The sequence below is a fragment of the Notamacropus eugenii genome, chromosome 1, assembly GCF_028372415.1.
Source record: "Notamacropus eugenii isolate mMacEug1 chromosome 1, mMacEug1.pri_v2, whole genome shotgun sequence".
NCBI lineage: Eukaryota > Metazoa > Chordata > Mammalia > Diprotodontia > Macropodidae > Notamacropus > Notamacropus eugenii.
Window position 1 is genome coordinate 355204407 of NC_092872.1, and position 9717 is coordinate 355214123.

At 36.9% G+C, this 9717-nt stretch overlaps 1 long non-coding RNA gene across 1 annotated transcript in view; it reads left to right on the top strand.

Moving 5' to 3' along the window:
- LOC140518263 (uncharacterized) overlaps nt 1–3386 on the top strand; it is a 73119-nt gene extending 69733 nt beyond the window's left edge. The window contains exon 3 of the long non-coding RNA XR_011971886.1: nt 1577–3386. This is a non-coding gene — a long non-coding RNA (uncharacterized lncRNA). The remainder of the gene's footprint in view (nt 1–1576) is intronic.
- The last annotated feature ends 6331 nt before the right edge of the window (nt 3387–9717 follow it).

Below are 9717 nucleotides of genomic sequence, written 5' to 3' on the forward strand. Positions count from 1 at the left end.
CTTTCCTTTAGTTGGCAACCATGAGAGTTTTGAGTTTTGAAAGGTTCCCGAGTTCTGTGGGGCTGGGTTTGGGAGGTGGGGGGGTGGGGGTGGGGGTGGGGGTGGGGGCGGCATTGTCTACTAGAGTAGTTATAGTTATAGCAGCAGAAGCAGGAACCAGAAGCAGGCTTGCAGCAAGGGAACCATGTGCAATGAAGAGAATGGCCCTGGCTGCTACTGTCCTGTCTCACCTCCACTGCACATAATCTTTTAATATAAAAATGCCAAATCCTTTCAGCAATAGGTCACCATATGGCTGGATGCAGCCCCAAATTTGCTGTGGTCTGGAAGTAGCAGATAATATAGGTCGGGACGTAGGTAAATAGAAAAATAGATGATAGAAGGAAATGAATATAGACTGATAGGTAAATAGAGTAAAGCAAACATTTATTAAGAGTTTGTCATGTACCAGGCTGTGCCAAGCACTGAGGATGCAAGTACAATAAAATAAGAACAATCCTTCCTCTCAAGGAGCTTACTTTTTAATAGGGGAATACCAAACATATAGTGGAGCTGGAAAGAATTTAAGTAAAGGGTATTGTTTTAGGAATTTGATTTGATATTATATAAAGGGTATTTTATATTATATAAAGGGTATTGTTTAGGAACTTGATTATATATTGACAAAATATCCTTTATTCTGTTAAGTCTGGAAAAGTACTTCAGACTGGGATACTGAGAAAAAATTATTTCTTAATATTTCTCTGTTTGTAGGCCTCCATAGTACAAATCTACATTACACTCATTAATAACAGTGATTTTGACCAAATATCATTGCCCAATCGATAATCAAAGGATCCGAACATATTTCTCAAAAGAATTGCAAACTGTTAACAACCATTTGAAAGAATGTTTCAAATCACTTCCAAATAATGCAGATCAAAATAACTCTGAAGTTTCACTTCATATCTAGCAATTTGGCAAAGATGACAAAATATCAGAGGAATCAGTGTTGGAGAAGTTGTGAAAAGACAGGTACGCCAAAAACAAACAAACCAAAAAAACCCAGTTTGGAATCATGCAGATAAAATGATTAACTAAAATGTCTATACCCTTTGACCAAGAGGTTCCACTATTAGTATGTACTCCAAGGTGGTAGATGAATAACAAAATGAAAGATCCCATTTACACCAAAATATTTATAGCCAGACTTTGTGGTATTAAAGAACTAGAAACAAGTAGATGCTCATCTGCTGGGAAATAGCTGAACAAATTGTGGTGCATGAGTGTAATGGAATATTACTGTGCTCTAAGAAATGCCAAATACAGTTATATGAATTGATATAAAATGAAGTTAGCAGAACTGGGAAAATAATATACACAAGTACAACCATGCAAATAGAAAGAACAAAACAATTGAAAATGTTGTGAAATTATGTTGATCCAAGTTTGGCTCCAAAGAAAAGATATGGAAGACATGCCTTCCCTGCTCACTTTCAGAACTGTGGTCCCAAGGTATGAATGTTGCATATGATATCAGATTTTTCCCAATGTCTTGGTCTGATTTTTTCTCTTCATTTTAATTCTTTATTATAAGGAATGTTTCTCTGGAAGAGAGTGGTGAGAGGCACCAAGGAAATTGCAGGTAATGTAAAAACAAAAAATATCCATAAAAATCTATTTACATTTTTTAAAAAAAGACCCAAATATTTCTCTAACTGGTTATCTCAGTGGTTTGGACCATACTTTCATTTAGCCAAAGCATTCCTTTGAAAGATGCCATATTTCTTGGAATCATAAAATGTCAGAGCTGGTATCTTCTTGTCATCTCATTTACCACACGCCAGCACTCATTTTGGACTTTTTTGCTTCTCCACAAGCCTCCAGGAAACTCACCATTGGGAAATATTACCATCTTGCAATATCCAATCAGTTTTATTTTTCACACCTCCTCGATACCCTCTGCCCTTCCGACCGGAGGGTGTAGACAAACAGGACTGACATCTCATTTCCCAACTAGCACTCATCTTGGCTTCTCTATAATCCCCTGCTCAGTACTTTCCCTTCCCCTTCATTTTCAACTTTCTGTTGTATATTGTCTTCCCTCATTATATTGTAGGCTCCCTGAGTGTAGGGACTATCTTTTTCCTATCTTTTTCCTTTTTTCCTTCCTTGCTTTCTTGCTTGCTTGCTTGCTTCCTTCCTTCCTTCCTCTTTTTCTTCCTTCTTTCTCTCTTTCTTTCTTTCTTTTTCTCTTTCTGTATTTGTATCCCAAGCATGTAGCACAGTGCCCCATATATACATAGGAGGCTCTTAATAAAAAGTTTGCTAACTAAATTGGTATAACTCACATTGTCTACGGTAGGCAGTGTAAGTATTATAATCCTATCTTTGTTTTACAGATGAGAGAACCAAGTCGTACTGAGAGTAAATGAGACCCCTGTCACAGAGTTGTAAGCATTGGAGAGGAAACTTGAAGCTAATCTCCTTTTTTTTTTTTTAAATAATTATTTTATTTGTTTTCAGTGTTCTATAATCACTTCCACATATCTTAGATTTTTTTCCCATTCCTCCCCCTCCCTCCCCACTCCCTCCCCGAGATGGCTTGCAATCTTATATGGGCTCTATGCATACATTCCTATTAAATACAATTTCACCATAGTCATGTTGAATAGAAGAATTAAAATGAATGGGAGAAACCATAAAACAAAACAAAACATAACACAGAAGAAAATGGTCTGTTGAAGCCAACCTTCTTGAGTCAAACTATGTCCAGTGTTCTTACCTCAACACCAGGCCGCCTCTGAAAGAGACCTTAAACACATAGACTCAGGAATAACCAGAGCTATAGTAAATAATGCCCTGCAAAAATTGGATGAAAGAATTGGGGTTGTTTAACACTCTAGAGAAGAGAGGACTTTGGGGAAGGAGAGATATGAAAGCTGTCTTCAACTATTCGAAGGACTATGAGGTGGAAGGGTCATTAGACTTACTCTATTGACTCCTGAGGGCAGAACTCAGGGCACTGAGAAGTTGCAGAGAAGCAGATTTAGATTTTACTTGATGAGTTTTTGGTTGGGATTTTGATCTTCCTTATGTAGTGCAGCAAGACCCTTAGCATCTCCTGAAATATGAATTTTACTCAGGCTGGCCAGATTGGTTGCCTGGGACTTTTGTGGCACTAACTCAGGATAGAAGCCACCCTCTTGTGTCAGTCAATGAAAAGGAATTGCCAAACCTCTAGTGGGCCCCCTTTCCATCTATTCATACTTCTTCACTAGATCCTGAGTGCAAAGAGTGGTCCTAGATCCTAGGTATTTTTAAAAAGTTTTTAGGTATTTTATTTTTAATTTGTGAAATAAAACAAGCATTTTCATAACATAGAATAAAAAAAGATGATTGCACATGCCATCTATTTTGTATAATTTGCTATTTCTTTTAACTATATAATTTATATTTAACGTATTTATACCATATATACCATATATTATTATTATATATTTACAAAGATATCATATATTTATATATAATATAGTTATAATTTATATTATAACTTTATATGATAAAGTTATAAATTTATTTTTTTCCTTTTTTCCTTCCCTTTTTCTCCTCCCTGGAGATGGCTGCTATTAGACCATTAGACACAAATGCGTATATATGTGTGTGTGTGTGTGTGATTTATTTACTTATTTATATATGTAAAATCATTCTACACATTCTCCTATTTATCAATTCTTTCTCTGCATGCAGATAGCATCTTCCTTCATAGCTCCTTTATAGTTAATTTGGGTATTTGTACTAGTCAAAGTTGAGCAACACTTAGTTGCTCAAAGTTGTTCTTAAAACAACATTGCTGTTACCGTATGTAGGGAGGCATTTCCACTGTAGCCCAGGATTACTGTGTGTTCTGTCTTTTCCGCTACTATCCTTCCTCTGTCTTGGGGCAAAAGGCAGGTGAACTAGGCCAGAAGCAACTATTATACATATGACTAAGAGGAGAAAGCAGAGGTCAGAAACCTAAGCATGGACTTTCTTACCCAAAAGAAGGCAGCAGCTGGGGCAGTTGGAGAGTATTGAGAGTTCTTGGAGAAATGGTGGCTGAAGCCCCTAGGTCCTCAAATGGGTGGGCAAGTGGTGAGCAGTTCTGAACTCCAGGTTTTCCTGGTGTGTGCCCTTAGAAAATCTAGGCTTCTTGTGAAAAAACTTCACAAGGCTTCCTGGGCACTGCTAGTCCTGTGATTTGTCTGATTAGTGTAGCTGTTGCCCACTGACATAGTAACAGCCAAGTTAGTTTTGGAATTGTAGCCCTAATCTCTTTGCCAACAGCTGACAATTTCATCTTGGCTAGCAGAGTACTCCGTCCTTGTGAGGTTTTAGGGGAGTTCCTCCCACTCCCTAGGTGGCCTTTACGAATCTATTAGTGGTACTACTGGTGCCCACATTCCTGTAGATGGTCAGTAGAGGATCTTCCTGATATTTTTCTCCCTTCCCCAGCCCATTTTCTGGGAATCCCACAATTATGCCAGTTGTTATAGACAGGGGCACCAAAGCTTCTGATTGTATCCACATGTGATGCAGGAATTCTGCACACAAAGCCAGGGTGATTATTAGTCCATGTTTTATTAAGGCATTTATTTATAAGAGATCCCTGCAGTAGTACATTGTGATGGACAACAAGCAAACAGGACATGCTACTGCAGAAGTACATGCAGGGGTTTTGTTCTTAAGCTATTTATGTATTTTTGCCAAGACTGCTTAAGGAATAAGCAGGTTAAACCATGCAGGATATACAGGATTGTGTGATCAAAATAAGCAGGATCTGTAAATGTTCACCCAAGGAGTTAGCTGCTAGGCACACAAATATTTGACCTAGTGAGAATATTTTTGAGTGTTTTGTTCCTAACTGAATCCATGATCTGTTTAACCTACAGTGCTCCTAACTACATCCATGATCCGTTTAACTCTCACAGAGGTTAAGTGACTTGCTCATGGTCTCACAGCTATTAAGGTCTGAGACCAGATTTGAATTCAGGCCTTCCTCACTCTAGGCCCAGCAATTTATCCATTGCACCACCTAGCTATCTCAATGTAGCTTTCAACCCATCAGGGTCCCTCCCTGCAAAATTGTTGTTGTTGAGTCATATCTGACTCTTCATGACCTCATTTGGAGTTTTCTTGGCAGAGATATTGGAGTGATTCACCATTTTCATCTCTAGAGCATTTTATAGATGAGAAACTGAGGCAAACAGGGGTAAGTGATTTGCCCAGGGTCACATAGCCAGTAATGGTCTGAGGGTAGATTTGAACTCAGGAAGAGGGGTCTAGGTCCAGCACTCTATTCATTGTGCCACCTACATATTAGTCTCCATTAAAAAATGTCCACTTGCTCCTCTCCTCAGTTGCTTTTGTATTCCTATGCTCCCTCTGTAGATTCTCCAACCTTCCTTTTCAGGTGAGAAGAACTTATATTGTGAGACAGCTAAGCAGGGCAGTTTATAGAGTGCTGGCACTGGAGTCAGAAGACCTGAGTTCAAATCTTGCCTTAGATTCATATTATCTGTATGATCTTGGGCAAGTCACTAAATTGATCTCTGCCTCAGTTTCCTCAACTGTAAAATAAGGATAACAATAGCACCTACCTTCCAGGGTTGTTATGAGGATCAAATGAGATGATATTTTAAAGCACTTTGCAAACCTTAAAGTGTAATATAAATGCTGGTTATCGTTATGATGTTGATTATCCCATTGCCCCTTTGGACTCTAATTCCCATAAATCCATGCTGCTGTACTCTGAGCTTGGTTATATAAGCATAGGAAAGGAATGGAAGACAGATCTGGGAAAGTAGGGTGGGACCAGGTGGTGGAGGACTTTGAATGACGGTCTAAGTATTCTGTTATCCAAGGGAGCATATTTCCAGAGGCACTGGGGAAGAACTAGAAGAAGAGGGGTAAAACCAAGATTTCAGAGTAAAATTTTGGATATTTTTGTTGAGCTCTTCCAATATTCCCCTCTAAACAACTTTTTTTAAAGGTGTATCAAATAGAATTCTAAGCAGAATAACCAACAAAAAGTCAGAGCGAGTAATTTTTCCAGCCCATGACAGCTTAGGAGGATAGAAATAGAGCTCTGTAGCACTGGGGTGGAGGTAAGACTGGGGACCCCTTGGCAATTCCATTGCTTATTACTCAGTTCTGGGTTGTAGTTCCAGGGTGGAGAGGAGTTGTGGTTATGCAAGAGTAGGGGTCCTACCAGGGTAAGGACCAGAGTATAGACAAAGAGAGCAGTGAATACACCTCTCCCCAGATCACAACACTTTGGAAGCACCAAAAACATACAGGCCCCCAGAACTAGCTGTGAAAACAGCAGGATATGCTTGGGACCATTACTTGCCCCCTAGAGGTATGCAGACCCCCAAAAATTGAAAGTCAAGCAATAGGCTGGGAAAATGAGCAAACAATGACAACAAATCTGACCTTGGAAAGCTGCTGTGGTAACAGGGAAGCTCAAGACACAAACTCAGGGGAAGACAATGATTTGAAAATATTGACAAGCCTCAGAGGAAAAAAAAAGAAGATTGGACACAAGCTCAACAAGAATTCCTCATAGAGCTAAAGAAAGAGGTTTTTTTTAAAAAGGGCAAAAAAAAATTAAATATAAAATGAGAGCAGTAAAGAAAAAAATTGGAAAAGAAATGAGAGGTAGGCAAGAAAATTGTTAAAAAGAGAATATTCTATAAGAGAGGTATAAAAGTACTGAAGAAAATAACTCTTTAATATTGGAATTGGTCAAATGGTGAAAGAGGTACAAAATTTTATTGAAGAAAACAACTCCTTAAAAGTTAGAATCAGTCAAGTGGAAGCTAATGACTCCATGAGACATCAAGAAACAATAAAGTCAAAAGAAAGGAAAAAATAGAAGATGTGAAATATCTCATAGGAAAAACAACTTAGCTGGAAAATAGGTTGATGAGAGAGAATTTAAGTATTATTAGACTACCTGAAAGTTATGCTCAAAAAAGGAGCCAAGACATTGCATTTCAAGAAATTATAAAAAACTGCTCAGATATCTTAGAACCAGAGAAAATAGAAATTGAAAGAATTTACCAATTACCTCCTAATAACTCCCAGGAATACTATAGCCAAATTCCAGAGGTCCAGAGAATGGTTGAACAAGTTGTGGTATATGATTGTGATATAACACTACTGTTCTGTAAGAAATGATGAAAGTAATAGTTTCAAAAAAAAAATCTGGGAAGACATATGAGCTGATGCAAAGTGAAGTAAGCAGAACTAAGAGAACATTGTACACAGTAATAGCAATATTGCAAAATAATTAACTATGAAAGGCTTAGCTACTCTAATCTGCAATACAATATTCCACAACAATTCCAAAGGACTCATGATGAAAATGCTATCCACCTCCAAAGAGAAAACTGATGAACTCTGAGTGAAGATTAAAGCATGGTTTGTTTTTTTTTTCCATTTTACTTTTCTTGCCTTTTTTTTTTAGCAACATAGCTGATGTGGAAATATGTTTTATATGACTTCATATGTGTAATGGGTATTATATTTGAAGAAATTAAATCTATTCTGTATCATTTTATAATTGATTCTATTTTGTAATTGATTTTATTTACAGTTAATTGATTTTGTCCTGCAATTGCCTGTCATCATTCTTTATTTCTGAACTTTATTCAGAAATTTTGCTGGCCTATACTGAGTTAAGTTTAGAAATTCAGTTCCCTTGCTAATCACTATTCTGTTCTTGACTCAAGAAAATATCTTAGTCTTGAGGGATACAGGTGGACACCAAGGAGTCTGGTCTACTATCTTTATACCATCAAGTTGTCTTTCAGGTATGTCTGGTTTGCTATCCAAAGAAGTCTGATCCACTATCTCTAACTTTGCAGGTGAACTCAAACAATGAACACTTCTTAGTCACAGGAGAAAAGTTACTGCTAGCCCCTCATTTTCAATTTCCCACCAATCATGTTGTTCCCACCCCCATGATGCTGTCAGCCCTGTAACTAATTGCATTATTTTCCTCATGTACCCAGTTCTTTTCTTAGTTCTATACTTATGATAAGGAGCTGCACCTTCTCCTCTGTGTCATTGGCCTCCCTGAGGTAAGCCATTTTGCCCCACTTTGTTGACAGGTTCATTCTCAGCTAATATAGAGCTTTGAACTTTGTACCATAGTTTGCCTTCATTAAATTATGTTGAGACATATTTCTTGTTTCCTAATAGATGGGAGAGGGAGTGAAGGTAGGAGAGAATTTGGAACTGAACATAAAAATAAAATAACATTTAAAAAAAAAAGAAAATAGAAGTCATATGAAACTGGACATGAAGTTATAAACTTCCCTCCAAACTCTACCCTATCCCCCTTCCCTTTTCCTGAGGACTTGCCAAAAAGAAAGAAAAGAAAAAGAAAGGGAAAAATAACTGACCTGAAAATCTCAGAAAAAGTCTTCAGTATCAGATCTGGTTTAGACTTAGGTGAACCCAAGTCTAACATGTAGATGCCTGTTTGATAAGAGAGAAAAGTAGTGTTCAGAATGAATTTAGAAATACCTTTCTTATTCTAGTGTAGAGGATGGATATGCTAGTGAGGGCCCAGTATGTTTGGATTCACCTTTCCATGTATTTTATAAAGAGCAGGCACAGATATTCTCTTCCTGGCTCCAGTCTAAGACATGGAAGCTTGGTGAACCTGCTTCTGGTAATCAGTGGCAGAAGGACTGGTTCTGTATGTTGATGAATCTTCCTTTGGCCTCTGAGCCAGAAGGATACATTACTCAGAAATAGCTGTGACAGAAGGGTTTGAACATAAAAAAGTTGTTTTTTAAAAAAATGTCTTGTTCATTTGAAACTCAAATACAAAACAAGAAAACATTTCCATGTATACAACAGAACGTGAGAGAATTCAATATAAAACAATAAATTTCCATTTCAAGAAAATCTTTGTAATAAATATTGCATTGTTTTTAAAGTCACCCAGCTTTCCTTTGTTTCCTTCTACGTTTTCCTTTGTTCTCTGCCATGCACTCTCTATTTTTTTCCCTCTCTCTTTCCCCTCTCTTCCTCCTCCCCAGGCTAGAATTAAACATGATACACACACATACATATCTATAAACACACACACATATATGTAAGATTATACCATGCATATTTATGTATGTCAGTTCTTTCTCTGGAGGTGGATAGCATCTTCCTTTATAGGTTCAAGTCTTTCCATGTTTTTCTTTTTTTCTTTTTCCATGTTTTTCTAAATCAACCAGCTCATCATTTCTTATATCACAACTGTAGTCCATCATAATCGTATCCTCTTTGAGAGATTGTCTATGAAAGCTTTCCTCCAATTTTTTGCTTTCCTTCTAATTTTGACTATATTAGTTTAAACAAAACTTAACTTAATTGAAATTACTCATTTTATACTTTATACTTTAACAATGTTCTTAAAGTATAAAATGAGTTCTCATCTTATAATATACTTTAAGGTCTGGTACTGTTGAATCTCCTTCCTTTAACTTTTTTCCTTTTAGTTTCTTTGAAATCTTGACCTTTTGTTCTTCCAAATGAATCTTCTTGTTATTTTTTCTAACTCAGTAAAATTATTTTTTTGCAATTTAATTGGGTTGGCATTGAATAAATAGATTAAATAAAATGATCATTTTTAAATTATATTGGCTTTATCTACCCATGAACAATGAATATTTATCCATATTTAAATCTGAC